The 17,923-nt window shown below is 34.0% G+C and overlaps 2 long non-coding RNA genes across 2 annotated transcripts; one reads left to right on the top strand and one right to left on the bottom strand.

The window, feature by feature from the left end:
• Positions 1 to 10,052: 10,052 nt before the first annotated feature.
• LOC138338216 (uncharacterized) lies at positions 10,053 to 11,312 on the bottom strand. Its single transcript, XR_011211642.1, has 2 exons — positions 10,490 to 11,312; positions 10,053 to 10,410 (listed from the first exon to the last, which is right to left on the bottom strand). It is a non-coding gene; the product is annotated as an uncharacterized lncRNA (long non-coding RNA).
• A 5,368-nt stretch (positions 11,313 to 16,680) lies between these two features.
• LOC101254130 (uncharacterized) lies at positions 16,681 to 17,918 on the top strand. The gene is made up of 2 exons (XR_183130.5): positions 16,681 to 16,955; positions 17,567 to 17,918. It is a non-coding gene; the product is annotated as an uncharacterized lncRNA (long non-coding RNA).
• Positions 17,919 to 17,923: the final 5 nt, after the last annotated feature.

Below are 17,923 nucleotides of genomic sequence, written 5' to 3' on the forward strand. Positions count from 1 at the left end.
GTGATCGTAGGGGAACAACGGTTCTCTTCCTCTCCGTGTATTTGACATACAAGGAGGATAATTCTGAAAAGAAATCAAAAACAATAAAACAAAGTAAAATCAAGAAAATATCAACTAAACTATAGTAAGAAGTTCAAGTTAATCTAAAAGCTAGATTCCCCGGCAACGGCGCCAAAATTTGATACGCTCAAACTTACTTCTCAAATGAGAAGTAAAGCGGTCGCGTCAAGTAAATAACCCAACTAGTGAGGTTGGGATCGTTCCCACGAGGAAAATAGTCTAGACTTAACTCCAACTTGTTATTACTATTGTTCGGTTGATGACTTCCTTAAAAAGTAAAAGCATAAAAGGGGGGTTTTGTTCTTCCTAATAAAATAAAAAAAAATAACTAACGAACTTGACAGAGACACTTAACAGCTTTTAATGTTGAGTTTTAATCAAGTAATCAAAGTAACTAGGGTTTACGTGTTCCCCACAGGTTCATAACTTGATAATTCTAGCTATAACAATTCTTTCCTAGTATCTTGCATGCAAAGTGATAAGCTATGTATTTCTAAATCCTTGGTCCGGCATCTAAAAAATCTCACTCCGCACCTTGGTCCGGCGTGTGTTGCTTTCCTAACCCTTATCCTTACCTCATATTAAGCATCATATTCGATATTTGACTCAGTTATTACCTCGTACCAATCAATACTAGCCTATTAGATAGTATACACTAAATCTATGTTAATAATTCTTTTCCTATTATCTACCTCCTTGGTCCGGCAAGTAGCATTAAGGCGAGTTCTAACATTGATCATCCGTTAAAAAGATTTCTAAGCGAAAGAATTATTAATACATGCAAGACACTATTCTAGAATTGTTATTTTAGCTAGGGTTTATCTCATTATTTGCCTATGGTTCCCACAACCCTAGTTATAGAGTTTAGTTCCTCATATCCATAAACACAATATTCAAATATATTAAACAAGAAGTCATGTACTTACTTTAATGAGAAAGAATAAAGTCTGAAAATTTGCTTGATTAATCAACAAGAGTTACTTGTAAGAATCTCCAACAATCAAAAACTCAGAAAAACAAAGTCTACTAATATGGTGTTTAATCTCCAAGAGTCTAACCTCAAAAACGAGGTTTTTCGAACTATTTATAAAAAAATAAAAACCTAATTGAACAAGGATTCTAATTACTGGAAATCTGTCAAAACGCGGCTGGGTCGACGGACCACGCGACGGAACGTCGTGGTCATGACGGACCGTCGTGGGCTCCGTCGCCCCATACTTGGTGCAATTCTTCTGCTGCTTTCTTCATTCCCCTCGACGGAAAGTGTGACGGACCGTCACAGGCACGACGGTCCGTCGAGGGTCTTCGTTACCAAATACTTCAACTCTTGGAATCTGGGTACTGGGATCACTTCTCTGATCTTCGCGACGAACCTGCAGGACGGACCGTCATATCCATGATGGACCGTCACAAGCTTCGTAATCCCACACTTGGTAAGACTTCCCCATCTTCCTTCAGCAGCTTCTCTACGCTGCCACCTACGGACCGTCACAAGCACGACGGACCGTCATAAGCTCCGTAGGTGGTCTCTTCTGCATTTTTCGCTCAAAATCTCCGCATTCAGTTTTAGACAGATTTCCTGCAAAACAAAGAAAAAATTATATCAAAATTAGCACAAAAAGGCTTTCGGACACAATAAACTTAAGGAAAAGGTATTAATTATACCGTGAAACCACGGTATTTTCAGTTCTGCTTGATGAAAATTTGTCTTATGAGGAGGAGCCTGTTGCCATTTTAGATAGAGAAGTTCGCAAGTTGAGGTCAAGGGAGATTACATCCATCAAAGTTCAATGGAAGAATCGACCAGTCGAAGAAGCCACTTGGGATACCAACGGATAATGTAGTTTCCATCCCCATGGTATCTTTTCAACATAGACACATGAAATACCGGATGCACTCCGGACAGCCCTGGAGGCAAGGCTAACTCATAAGTCACCTCCCCTACTCGCTTAAGTACTTCGAAGGGACCAATATACCTTGGGCTTAATTTACCCCTTTTTCCAAAACGCATCACACCTTTCATGGGTGAAACCTTCAGTAAGACTTGTTCACCCTCCATGAACTCCAAGTCTCTCACCTTTCGATCTGCATATTCCTTTTGCCTACTTTGCGCCGCTAACAGCTTTTCTTGAATAGATTTCACATTATCTAACGATTCTCTCAAAAGGTCAGTACCCCAAGGTCTAACCTCAAATGCATCAAACCACCCAATGGGAGACATACATCTTCTCCCATATAGTGCCTCAAATGGGGCCATATCAATGCTTGAGTGATAGCTATTATTGTAGGAGAACTCTGCTAAGGGTAAGAAGCTATCCCAATGACCACCAAATTCTATCACACATGCACGAAGCATATCCTCCAACACTTGAATCGTTCGCGCTGACTGACCATCGGTCTGAGGATGGAACGCAGTACTAAGGTCCAACCTAGTACCTAATTCCGCATGCAATGTTTTCCAAAACTTAGAAGTAAACTGCGTACCTCTATCTGATATGATGGAGAGTGGAACCCCACGCAACTGAACAATTTCTGAGACATAGATTTTGGCTAACTTCTCTGCATTGTAAGTCACCTTGACCGGAATGAAATGAGTAGACTTAGTTAACCTATCAACAATCACCCAAATAGAGTCATACTTACCCATTGTCTTTGGAAGACCAACCACGAAATCCATTGCAATCCTTTCCCACTTCCATTCAGGAATGGGCATTCTCTGAAGTGTTCCTCCGGGCCTCTGGTGTTCATACTTTACTTGCTGACAGTTTGGACATTTGGCAATAAAATCAACAATATCACGCTTCATTCTACTCCACCAAAAGTGTTGCTTTAGGTCACGATACATCTTGGTTGCACCAGGATGTATAAAATACCTTGAACTATGAGTCTCTGTCAGAATAGTGTTGATCAAATCATTGACGCGGGGTACACATACCCTTCCCTTGATTCTCAAAACACCTTCCTCATCGATTTGTGCTTCCTTAGCCTCTCATCGCAATACTTTATCTTGGATTCTGCTTAGTTTCTCATCATCAAACTGTTTTCCCTTAATCTTGTCAAGAAAAGAAGATCTTGCCTCCACACAAGCCAACAATCCTCCCTTCTCATTTACTTCTAACCTCATCAGGTCGTTAGCCAGAGTCTGAACCTCTCTAGCCAATGGACGTCTTGAAACTTGCAAGTGGGCTAGACTTCCCATGCTCCCTGCCTTTCTACTTAAGGCATCTGCCACAACATTAGCCTTTCCCGGATGATACAAGATAGTGATGTCGTAGTCCTTCAGTAGTTCCATCCATCTCCTCTGTCTCAAGTTCAAATCTTTCTGAGTAAAGACGTACTGTAAGCTACGATGATCCGTGTAGACTTCACACTTAACTCCATATAAATAGTGTCTCCATTGCTTTAATGCAAACACTACCGCAGCCAACTCCAAATCATGGGTCGGATAAATTACGTTCGTGCACCTTTAATTGCCTTGAAGCATAAGCAATTACGTTCTTCTCTTGTATTAGTACTGCATCCAAACCCGAATAGGATGTATCACAATAGACAATGATATCCTTACCTTCCACGGGCAAGGTGAGAATTGGTGCAGTAGTCAACAAAGTCTTGAGCTTCTGAAAGCTTTCTTCACACTCGTCCGACCATACAAATGGAACATTCTGCTTAGTCAAGTTCGTCAATTGGGAAGCAATGGAAGAGAATCCCTTGACAAATTGACGGTAATAGCTAGCTAAACCAACAAAGCTCCTTATTTCTGACACATTAGTAGGTCTTACCCAATTCTTCACTGTCTCAATCTTAGAAGGATCCACCATCACGCCCTCCTTAGACACCACGTGCCCCAAGAAGGACACTGAATCTAGCCAAAACTCACACTTGGAGAATTTGGCATAGAGCTTCTTCTTCCTTAACATTTCCAGTACCATTCTCAAATGCTCTTCATGTTCCTTCTTGCTCTTTGAGTATACCAGTATATCATCAATAAATACGATCACAAAGAGATCCAAGTATGGCTTAAAAATCCCGTTCATCAAGCTCATGAAAGCAGCAGGGGCATTCGTAAGACCAAAAGACATTACTACAAATTCGTAATGCCCATACCTAGTTCGAAAAGCAGTCTTTGGCACATCCGTCCCCTGTATTTTCAATTGATGATAACCGGATCTCAAGTCAATCTTAGAGAAGACACAAGCACCTTGTAACTGATCGAACAAGTCATCAATGCGAGGAATGGGATACTTGTTCTTAATAGTTACCTTATTCAACTATCTGTAGTCTATGCACATCATAAAACTCCCATCCTTTTTCTTCACAAATAATACCGGAGCACCCCAAGGAGATGCACTTGGTCTAATAAAGCCTTTGCTTAGCAACTCTTGAAGTTGTGCCTTTAACTCTCTTAACTCCGCGGGAGCCATTCTATAAGGGGGTATAGAAATGGGGCGAGTACCTGGTTCAAGATCGATGCAGAAGTCAATATCTCTATCCGGTGGCATACCCGGAAGGTCTGCGGGAAACACATCTAAAAACTCACGAACTATCGAGACCGACTCAATTGGAGGTACTTGGGTAGTATCATCCCTGAGATGTGCCAAGAATGCTAAACAACCCTTACTAACCATTTTCTTAGCACGAAGAAAGGAGATGATACGAACCGGATTGGAAGTGTAGTCACCCTCCCACACTAACGGATCTGTCCCAGGCTTGGCTAACGTCACAGTTTTAGCATTACAATCCAAGATCGCAAAATTCGGAGAAAGCCAAGTCATACCTAGAATTACATCAAAATCAACCATTTCTAAGATAACCAAGTCTACATAAGTATTGCTTCCCATAAAAGTCACAAGACAAAACCTATATACCTTTTCAACTATCACCGACTCACCCACCGGAGTAGAAACACGATAGGCATGTCAAGCAATTCACAATGTAAATTAAGACCAGTAGCAATTGAGGAAGATACATATGAAAAAAATGTGGATCCAGGATCAAATAACCCGCTAAGATAAGCAAGAACCTGGTTAATCATCTCTGGGGTAGGTTGGGGTGGTAATTCCTCATTCTGTACTTGCTCATTCTCCCCTTCCTCCCCCTCTCTTACTACTTCCTCAGTCGGTGGAGGAGTCACCGCCCTAGTACTAGATGGGCCAGGTGCTTGTCCTCTTTCTCTAGAGGACGTCCTCCCGCAACCTCTACCATGGACTATTGCCACTGCTACTCTTCGAGCTACAGCCTCAGTGGCTGGTTCAGACGCATCTTGTCTTGCCGGTGTTGATGTTGGCGCGGTTGTTGCTCTAGTTCTAACCATCCGCGAAATAGAGTGAAGATGGTCAGATACCAATTTGTATCACCTAGATACCAATTGGATCCAAGTAATAGCACGAAAGAAAGAAAGAATGGAATTTTCCTAAAGTCTTATAGCCTCTCAAAGAAAAGTAAAGGCGACCCCCTACCGTTCCTTAAGACTCTACTAGACTCGTTCTTGTGTGATGAGACCAACGAACCTAATGCTCTGATACCAAGTTTGTCACGACCCAAATCGGGCCGCGACTGGCACCCACACTTACCCTCCTATGTGAGCGAACCAACCAATCTAAACATTAACATTTCAATATAATATCAACAGAAAGTAATGCGGAAAACTTAAACTCATTAACAAAATAAATCAAATAACTTCTAAAACTCAAACATTTATTATTATCCCCAAAATCTGGAAGTCATCATCACAAGAACATCTACTTCAAATTACTAAAGCTAAGAGTATCTAGAAGCTAAATTAAGTAAAAGCTAGTCCATGCCGGAAGTTCAAGGCATTAAGACATGAAGAGGAAGATCCAGTCCAAGCTAGAAGCATTAGCTCACCCTGAAATCCGGAGTAATGAAGACTGGCTAGAGTTGCGGTTGAGTTGAAGACGATGGCACGTTTGCTGCATTCCACAAATAACAAAGAAGAAAACATAAAAGTAGGGGGGTCAGTACAAACACAAGTACTGAGTAGGTATCATCGGCCAACTCAAAATAGAAAACAGTATATATCAGATAACATCATAAAATCAACTAATATCCTTAGCATGCAGCATTTACAGTTACCATAACCCTTGGTTACAACACCAAGCACATCAATGAGGAATCACGCCTCCTCATCATACTCATTTGGGAATTAGGTTCATTAGATTCAATATATTATCATCTTTCAAGATTCATTATCTTTATTCCCCTCGTGTCGGTACGTGACACTCCGCTCCTCATATACTATCCTGGTGTCGAAACGTGACACTCCGATCCTCATTCTATCCTGGTGTCGGAACGTGACACCCGATCTATATTCTATCCTGGTACCGGAACGTGGCACCCGATCCATATACTATCCTGGTGTCGGAACGTGACACTCCGATCCTCATATACTATCCTGGTACCGGAACGTGGCACCCGATCCATATTTTATCCTGGTACCGGAACGTGGCACCCGATCCATATACTATCCTGGTGTCGGAACGTGACACTCCGATCCTCATATACTATCCTGGTACCGGAACGTGGCACCCGATCCCCTAATCTCACTACTTTCGTTCATCAAGCCTTCTTTTACACTAAGGCATCATCATTAACAAAGTAGATTAGAGTTTCTTTTTCAAGATTTAAGATTCAATAGCTTCATCATGCTTATTTCATCACAATTATATAACCACAACATGCAAACACACAATTAAGCATATAGAAGGGTTTACAACACTACCCAATACATATCATTCGCTATTAAGAGTTTACTACGAATAGTGTAAAAACCATAACCTACCTCCACCGAAGATTAGTGATCAAGCAAGCAATTTCCCCAAGCTTTGTTCTTCGTTTTCTCTCTTCCTTGTTCGATCCTCTCTCTCTCTTTGTTCTTTCTACTTTTCTTATTCAAACCCTCTTTCTTTTATCCTAATTAGCATATAATTAAGAAGAAAAGATGGCAATAATAACCCACTAATTAACTTCAGGTTACCTCTTTTAACCCCCAAGTAATTAGACTTATTAAAATTAACCCACTAACTTTATAATTAAAGCAGGAATAGTCCAAAACGCCCCTTAAAATAATTACAGAAATCCGACCTCGCCTGGGATTACGCAGCCTGTGACGGGCCGTCGTGCCTGCGACGGTCCGTCCTGCTGCTCCGTCACAGAATTCAGAGACTGAAATTTACTGAAGAATCTGTGACGGTCCGTCCTGCCATTCCGTCACGAAGTTCAGAGAGTCGATTTCAGGACCCATTTTTCAGAATTTTTAAGTGTTTTGAAACGAGACCCCTCGATGGTCTGATGTGCCATGACGGTCCGTCGTGGGTTCCGTCATCTCAGCCTGTTTTTCCAGAAATAAAATCTGCTGCTCAAAACGACTTAACAAGTCGTTACAGTTGAAAATTTGTGAAATTATATGTCTTAGGGTTAACTTTGGTCAACATTCGAAATTTAGACTCTTGGATTAAAGTTTCATAATTTTCATTGGATTCAGGGGGTGATTTTAGGCCTAGATGAGGTATTGATTGAATTTTTAATGGTCATGAACTTGATATAGACTTTTTAAACGTTATATTCATTTATTGTGATTTTCACATATTTTAGATCAAGAAGACCCCAAATTCATGCTTTAATGGTTCCATTGAGTTTGGAACATCAGTTTAGTCAATTTGCATATTGATTTGTTGACTGAATTCTGAAACGAATTCTGAGAGTCTTTTTTGATGTTGCGGGAGTTAGTTGTTTTTTCTTATAACTGGTGTGCCTCGCGTTTGCGATAGATTGATCACTAGTGTTTGCTTTCCGAGATCTAAGAGGGTTTATGTTTATCATTTTTAGGTTTTACCTTATTTTACCATTGTGTGTTATGGAAAATTCATTGAGATGATTTTAAAGAGATTATTTGTGATGAAACATTTGGTAAGTCTTTGTAACCAAAAAAAAGTCTTCGTAATCTAAAACTTCAGTTTCATTTAATCATTACGAATTTTGACATCAAAACTTGAGATTTGATTGACAAATGACAAAAACTTTTAAGAATTTGAATTCTTTTTAACGAAAATGTAATGAATTTGTGAATGGAAAATTTCTTATTGTATAATAATAAAACATTGAAAAATGATATGAAAATGGTTACTGGACAAAAAATCTAATTTCATTTTTTGTGTATATTATTAAATGTAGATTTTGTACAACTTCTATTGGAGTATTTTTACTTTTGGTGTTATTATTTTATGTATACTTTAGTTTTTTGTATGAACATCAAAAAAAAAAGTATATATAATTAAATCTGTTCATTCTTTGTATGAATTATTTTATTTTTTTTTGACTCTGATACAAAAATTGACATAAATTTGTATGAAATTGATATACTAATTATAGCAAACTTGTAGAAAATTGATATCTTTTTTTATACAAATTTAATATGATTCAATTTTAATTTTGACATTATATTGGTATAGAATTGTGCATAATAATTGAATGAACTTGGTATATTGTATATACAATTAAAGACAATTATACTAATTAGAAATGGTTTGATTTATATTCCTTTTTTATATGAATTTACTATGAATCAGTGTTTACTTTTGGCATGAAATTCATATAGCAATATGCATAAAAATGGTATAAAATTTGTATACTACTAGTGACCATTATATATTATTTACATAATGATAGTATGAATTTGTTATAAACTGTATACTCATTTGTATGAAAATGTTATAAAATATGTATAAAAATTATTTATACTTTTGTATTCTGTAATTTCGACACAATAATTTATGATGGAACATAAAAATATATTGATTTTAGATGGAGAGAATTATATATGTTCTTGTTAACCCTCCCTCATGCGATAATACATGAATATATCAATATGTTAGAGCTTAAATTGTTGTCATCTGTTTCTAAAAGAAAGGTAGGGAGACCATAACTTGAATTCTAAAAGGGGTTTGCTGAAATGTTTTTGAAGAAATCTACAATTACGCGTAGTACAAGTCATCAGAAAAGACACAACACGAAGAAATGCTCAAATTATTCTGTTAAAAAAAAAGTCATAATTTGTTTTTATTTTAATTTAGTTATTTAATTGGGACAAACACACATTTTGATTTTATTTTGACTTATTGAATTTTAATTTCAGAACATTTATTATTATACTGCATACTCCTTTATGTATGCAATGTTTTTCAAATGTAGTCAAAAAATTAAAATAAGATAATGTTCGTATGCAATTGGTATCTACTGAAAAATTAAGTTCATCAATATGCAATAGATATTCAAGTGGTGTCCAACCGATATCTCCACTGTAACTAAAATGACCATTAGCGGCATTTAATTTTTAATTGCCGCTAAATATATATTTTTAGTGGCATTTGTTATTCTTTGTATATGTCTCTAAAGCCTTTAGCGACATTGGTTTTAATGACACTTAACTAATGCCGATAAAAACTTTAGTACTCTTTATTAGTGTCAATATTTAATGCCGCTAAAAGTTATTTCTATTGTAGTGTTCATTGAAAATATTAAGTCTAACTATACATGCATTTGGTATTTAATTTGTATCCAGCTAAAAACACAATACGTAATTGAGTTAAAAAACTCTTTGAAAGATGTAATAAATAATTACAAATTAATTCTCTCTCATTAATGTATTTAGTACAATAATTAATTAATTAATAAATATAATTAGTTAATTTATAAACTAAAATTAATATGTTAATACTCGTAATTAAAATATTATAAGTAGCAATTTAAAAAGAATAGATCTAAAAATTGTAATATTAACCTTTAAATAGATATGTGAAGTGTTCTTTTTTCCTATTTTCACATAATGTAAAGGCGCCGTCAATTTTATTAATAAATAAGAAAAAAGTTATTTTGCAACTTTTAATGGAGTACTACTAATATTATTCAAGAAAATCACTTCTGAATAAAAATAACTACAAATATGTTTGTTATTTACTATGTGTCAATAATCAATATATTTCAAACGCAATAGATTTATGAACAAAAAACTTTAAAAACAATAATAGGTAATAAGAGTTATTATTATAACAACAATAACCATGAGCACAACCATAACATCAAATATAACAACGAACAGAATGACAATAACAACAACTTAAATATTAAAACAAACAATTGATGAAAAAAATCATCTTCTTAAAGTCTAAAGATGAACAAATATTACTCGATCTTTGTAACGCCATTCAGAAGTAGACTTTGCTCAGCACTTTCAAGCTCCTGGATAGTAACGAGGAAATTCATCTCGCAAGCATGTTTTTTCTTAAGAGCATCATAATACTGCTTAACTTTTTCGATGTAGATCGAATTTTGTATCTACAACAAAATTCAAAATATTAAAAGATGTATTAATTAGATATGTTCACAAAAATAAAGGTAAATTTTACATAATAACCTCTTGAGCAAAACCAAGGGGGGTAGTAGCGTTGGGAACATTCAGAAGTAGACTTTGCTCAGCAATTTCCAGCTCTTGGATAGCAACGAGGAGATTCATCTCGCAAGCATGTTTCTTCTTAAGAGCATCAAAATACTGCTTAACTTTTTCGATATAAATCGTATTTTGTATCTACAACAAAACTCAAAATATTAATAGATGTATTAATTAGATATGTTCACAAAAATAAAGGTAAATTTTACATAATAACCTCTTGAGCGAAACCAAGGGGGGTAGTAGCGTTGGGAACATTGCTTGAGTCCATAGTGAATGCAAAATTGATATGAAGTTGTGTGTGATAAAGTTGTACAACTAGGTATCTATTTATAGTAGTAGTGAGTGATCTATTAATAAAATTATTACCTATAATTGTTTTCATAAAAGGTATTTTTTCTTAATTGTTTATTCATTGAAACGGATATAAACAGATTTATTTGCCGAAAAATATTTTGTGGTACAGTTGCATTGACTATTCAGCCAGTCAAATTATTATATTTAATTTTCTTGACACACTTTTTATTTAGGAATGAAAAACTGAGCCGTAACGGTTGTGGGTAAAGTCAAAAAAACTTTAATATGTTCTATATCACGATTTGACTCATTGACCCGCGAGGACATTTTTTTCTAAAACATAGAAAAACCCTGTTATAATAAGAAGAGTATTTGTAACTTAATTTAAATTAAAGTTCTTTGTAAGAAAATACACTTAATTCTCCCTCAAGGAATTAATCTAAACAGGTAGTAGAGTTTCTAAAGTGTACGATTTATAAAAGAAATATAAAATAACTTCCACCATAAGAAACAACAAGTAGAAGTTGTAAGAGATCATCTTGACAATTCCACCATCATAATAAATCAATAGCCTAACCTTTTACCACGTAGAAATTCTCGAATACAGGATCACTACTAACTCTGTTTATCAGTCTACTACTTACCTTCAAGTTCTCATGCTGACATCATGGTTTAAAAATCATTCGAAACATGTTCAACAACATAACAATTATTTTTTTTCTTCACTAATAAAACGTCATTGATCTTTCAACCAGATTATGTCATGTGATATAGAAAAAATAGTATCAGTACAAACAACATATATTGATAGAAATCATCGAACGATTCGAATCCTCTACACAATATCATGCATATAATTAAGAAACATGACACTTAGAGATATAATTAGGACCACAACACTTCAATCACCACTCTTACTACAAGTAGTATTACCTTTGAACTCATATTCTCTATCTCAATTCACTCCACCTCATTTTGCTACAAACTCAATCATCTTGGTCATTCCACCCTCATAACAAATTATAGCCTAACCTTTTTAGCATATAGAAATTTCTCGAATACAAGATCACTACTGACTCTGCTAATCAGTCTACTACTTTCCCTTAAATTCTCATGTTGACATCTTGATTTAACGACCATTCAAGACATGTTCAAAAATGTAACTACCAACCAAATTATTCTTTATAGCTATCTGATAATTCGAACCCTTAAGAATTCCTACACGTGCAGTCCCTCTACCTACAAGATAACATGTAAATAAAGGTAGTTCAAACTATTCAGTTAAAGGTCAAGCACATCTGAGAGCCAAGCAATTGCTGAACAACTCTGATTGTGAACTTTTGGCGTATCCTTGACCAAAAATTCATGAGTTTTAACTTTCCTTTGCACTAAAATCTCTCCCTTACATGGTTCCCCATCTTAGAGTTGCTTAAGTGTTTTTTAGAGTAACTATCGTCTATTTTATCGATATAAAGTGAGAGGAAAATAAAAGAATTCACGTTCTTAGAGTTTGAAGTCAGCCCGACTCAACTCAAATTAATAAATTTTCATTGCATACCCAACTTTTAAATTCACAATGTATTTCAAGAAATTTCAAAATTTCATATTAGATGCCTTTTGATTATCAATCATGTCGTTACACTTCCGCTCCACATAAATTGACTTCTTATTTTTATTTTTTTCCACTCTTGCTCCGCATTAATTAAACTCCCGTAAATTCGCTTCACATAATTACTATCTTTTTGGAAAATTTTCACATATAACCACTAAAAAATAGACTTATTACTCTCCATAGCTATGATTTGATAATTACAATTCGTAACCACATGTTACAGGAAGGAGAGAGGCGAGAGATCAAAAAATGGGAGAAAGGTGAATTATATATGTATATTGATTAGATATTGTATAGTATAAATATGTATCTGTATATATGACAAGCAAGATTATGAGAGAGAAGAGAAATACGAGCGAGATTGGGAGAGGGAGGAGAGAAGCGAGCGATATATTGAGAGAGGCGAGCGAAAGAGGGCATGGAGTGAGAGAGAGGTAAATAGTATATTTATATCGGTTAGATAATTGTATATTATACATATGCATTTGTATAAAAATCAAGCGAGATCAGGAGAGGGAAGAGAGAGGCGAGTGGATCTTGAGAGGAAGGAGAGAGGCGGGCGAAATAGGGCCGAGAATGGGAGAGAGGTGAATTGTATATGTATATTGATAGATAATTGTATATTATACATATATATTTGTATATTCTGATGAATTATACATATACTAATACACATGTGGCTAATTTTACAAACTCGAAGTCAACCCATATAATTAATGCATAATGTTGGTCGTGAGTAGTAATTATAGCAAACTATAGTTATGATAAGTAATTAAGTAGTATAAATTTGTTTAACCGCGTAATTTTCCTTTTTTTTTATAAATGAAAATAAAGACTCCTAAGTATTTTTTTCAACAGATTACTAGTTGTGCCATGTGTGGATATATTAATTGAGATTGAGAAAGAAAGAGATCAGTTTTAGATCAATCAAGAATGTAGCGAAGAATGAAAAAATTGAGTCGATGTTTCGCAAATATTAAGTCTTTGTTCAACGTTATTTTAATAATATAAAAGTTAATAGGGTTATCTTTCATATTTTTACAATCTGTGTATAACTTTGCATATAATTTTACACTTTATTATATCAGTTTTTAAATTAAAATTTCTTAGTAATTACATATAATTTTCTGTAGTCTGTATCATGCACTTAATTAATTCTTTAATTTTTTATATAAACCTACATAAAATTCATATATTCACATAGATCTGCAATTCGTGTTATCCCATATTATTTTTAAAAAATATTATTTGAATCTGCTCCGCACCCGCATATTCTTTGACCAACATTGCCATTCTTATTTTTACTGCCTATTTACTACGTAATTTTATTATCTTTATTAGATGTGCTATTCCTTTAAAAAAAGATATTTTCTAATATACATTTTAACTAAAAAAAAAAAACACCAATTTAAAATATGCGTGACGTGATGCTAACACTTACAATTAAAATTAGGTTATAAACGTAACAAAATTAATAACATACTCATAGTCTATAAGCTATCCAACTTGATCAACATTTTTCTGTTTTTGAAAATCAATAAATTATTTGAATAATATATTCACAAACAAGTTTCATCCATCCATATTACTATAATAAATATTTTAGAAATGTATCTAATGTTGCAATTAACAAAACTTAATTGTCATCAGCGATTTTAGGAAAAGTTCTTTTCTCAATCAATTGTTTTTTAAAAAATAAAAAAATATTTATGCAGCACCAATTATAAATGAAAAATAGATTTATTAATGTCATCAAACTCGAAATATCAGTCAAACAAAAGCAATATCGGAAACTTATGTGTTACAGAAGATCTTGAAATCTCCATCAATTGTTGTCTCTCTGTCCTTTATTAGTTGATCATTATACAAAAAGTAATTATGTCATATTAGTTGATCATCTTACTATGTTAAATAATATTAAATTATAAATAAATCCGTACCTCGTCTTAGATGTTAATCACACAAATCTTAACTCTTTCACTCTTCTAAACTGTTCTCTGCATTTGCTTTCAAAATAAAAAAGATCAAAAAGTCGTGTGATTTGTTTTACCATTTAAGTTTACCAAGATTCTGTAAATTGAAGTATCACTTTTATAACAAAGTTTTTAATTCTATTTTGATAGGGATCAAATTTTTTAAAGACACAAAAATTGTGGTCGCGGAATTTTTTTTATTTTTATTTTTTGTTATATTTCTATTAAACTAACATATCTTTTTCTTGATTTTCTTTATTATGAACACATGATACTAACAACCGTAAGAAATTTAATGTTTTTATTTTTTGTTTGCGGAGATGAAACAACTCTGTGATTTTTTACTACTTCCAATTTTGAAGATTTAAATAATAGAAAATAAATAAATTAATATTCAATTTAAAGATATAAAAATTTCATTGTTTATTAAATTTGATCAAGAGAACATAAGATTGACAATTGGTTTGGTCAGCGTGGACGAAACAAACAATCAAATTGGACCAAAATATTTATAGCTAAAAAAGTGAGAAAATTATAACTTTTGATATCTAAATTACATGTCCGAACAAAATTTATATACATTAATTTGTTATCTAACCAAAGAAGGGAAAGAAAGGTTCACTTCACTTACCCTTTTTTCTTCTATCTTAAATTTCATTTCCTTCTAATTTGTAAACACAGCCTAAGCTTATTATTATTATTATTATTATTATTATTTATTAGTGCAGAAAAAGATATACCCTAAAACTATAATATATGGTATGCAATATCCTCTGTCATACTTTTGAGATATTAGTGCATTTGCCGTCAATAAACTAAAACATGTATGTCTTTCATTCTAACGAAAGATTAAACAGGGACACATTTATCTGACGATCCCATATGTATTGACTTTAATAACTGTCAGGTCAATAGATAAAATTTTAACATGTGCATATTATTAGTATGACATATATATATACTCTAATTTTTGGACTGCATGACCATTAATATCCCAAAACTATGACAGAGAGTATCTATATACTATTTATGATAATAATGTGAAATATCTTGTCCTTTTTCCCTTTATTAATTACTTAGGTCAAAATACACGCACCATCCCACATTGCCATTCAAAATATAAAAAACAAAATAGTACATTTTGCTAATTAATTCTTTTATGTTCCCTTTAATGACTTTGATTAAGCCATTGACAAGTCTTTAATTAATGAACAAAACTTTTGAGTCATCAAAACTAATACTTAGCTTGTTATTGTGACAAAGACTAAACTCTGAATGGAGCAAATGGACCAATAGAAGCTTAAAACTTGAAGTAGACTCTTGAAAAATAATATTTCCTTGTAATGCAATTAAGGGACCCATCTAGAATAAAGTTGCTCTCAACTTTAAAATTATTATTTCATCATTAATACCAAGTCCCCTAGTGTAACAATTATGCTAACTATTTCAGGAAAAACAATATTCCAATTTCAATAATTCACGATGTACTTGCAAGTTATTTGCTTCTTTTTTTATTAACATACTCCAAAACGTAATTTTATTCAGAGTAACTCAAATAACAAGTCACGGTGTTGTATATTTACTATTTGAGAACACCACAAGAGTATCATTTATGTACCTGTAAAAATCATGTTAGACGTTTCATTTTCTATGGATTTTGTTAATTGTTCTAAACTATTAATGCCCTTTTATAATTTTCTTGTTATTATACTATGAATAATAGATTAAATTTCAAAAATTCATAAGGCTTACGAGTTACGCCCTGCACTAAGTAAAAAACCATGCCTCAAACATTGATACTAACAAATCAGAATTCTATCACCTCTCCTACTGCACTCTAAAAATCACAACCATGTTAAAACTTGAATTTTCAATGGCCGTAGACGCTAATCTTTAGGTGCATATGTAGTAGCTTGCAAACCACAGGTAGAAGTAACCCGCACTAGACAAGCCCACGGCTCCTATGAATTTTCATTGGCTTTGTAAAATCTTGGATGAATTGTGTCACAAAATCCATGCAACAACACAGTGAAAGCTTAATTCCCCAAGGACAAAGATTACCCTATCAAAGCCCGTCTTTTTTGTTTTCCCAAATTCTGCAATTTTCTAACAAATAAATAACTTGAAGAATAAGGGATGTCAATTTAGGGAAAGAAATGAGATAATAAAGAAGAGGGGGTCATAGAAAGTGTAGAAAGTACAAGTGATTGGTAGAGTAGCAACTTCTTCTACAAGGAGAGAGGTATGATAGAGACATAACACCAAGTGAAAAAATTGTGAAAGTAATAAAATGTAATGAAATGAATGCATGATATCGTCTACAAGGCATATAGCAAATGTTTATAAGGATAGTGACCCTAACTTCACCCTTTGTCTAAGCAAACTAACACCCCTTTTCTCTTAGTGTGTGTCTCTCTTATTTCTCACCCCCCATTCATTTTTACCTACCATGAACATCATCTACTCCCTCTTTTCATCATGGGATGGCTTCAATCCCTCTTCTCTCCATTGAAGAAGCTTTGGTTTCGTCTTCACTCTGCTCCGAAGAAGAGTATGTTTTCTATTACTTCTAGTTATATTGTCTCCACTTTTATGTAGTGAAGTTTTCTTTTGTCAAAGATTTCGTATGTATACATAGATAACTAACTCTCATTTACCTGAAGGATCCAGAATCTAGATGTTGTGAGTTTTGGGGTGTGTTAGTCCATCCGTACAAGTCGACAGAAACATTAAATTCTGTCGACTATAGGAACTCATTGTAAGATCAGCCACTGCTCCTTCAATGGCAAAAGCTCACATCTATAGCATCAACATTTCCTTCTTGAATCAATGTCAACCCTATTTTGATAGCTGAAATTTAACCGTTCTTGAACTGGAATAGTTTAATTAGCCATATCGCTTTAATTGCTTAGGGGAATCAGCCTTCTTCAATTGAAGCCTTTTCCATTCTTTTACTAACTAATTATGTATCGTATTCCATCCATCCCACAATAGAGAATCAATGATGAGTTGATTCCTTTGCATACCTACATGTTTTCTTTTACAAAACTCTAGTCTTGCTCAAGAAAAATGCAAACTTCCACTTGTATATTCTTCAGCTATTGATCTACAAAAATGTAACTTTTTTGCTTGTACTAAACTTACTTATTCTTGATGTTTCAGGAAGAGGGATATATATACTCTACGAGGATGTTAAATCTTGCCCTTGTGAAGATGTTCAAGTGCTTTGGTCCATACTAGTGGAGTCTCATCCACATTCTTTGCCACCACGAAAATGAGGGACTTATGGGAGGGGAGATTTAATTTACAGTCACATGTACATATATATCACACCACTTTTGTCCCAACCTAGGTTTTCTTTGTTCAAATTTTCTATCTTTTGTGAGTGAGGTCCATCTGAAAAGTTTTTAAGTTATTGAAACTTATGTCTTTCTCTTTATTTTAGTTGTACATTCTTCAAGATGTGGTAAATATTTATAAGTAACTTTTATTGATAAGAAGGAAGAAAAAGAAATCATA

Source organism: Solanum lycopersicum, chromosome 9 (genome assembly GCF_036512215.1).
Source record: "Solanum lycopersicum chromosome 9, SLM_r2.1".
NCBI lineage: Eukaryota > Viridiplantae > Streptophyta > Magnoliopsida > Solanales > Solanaceae > Solanum > Solanum lycopersicum.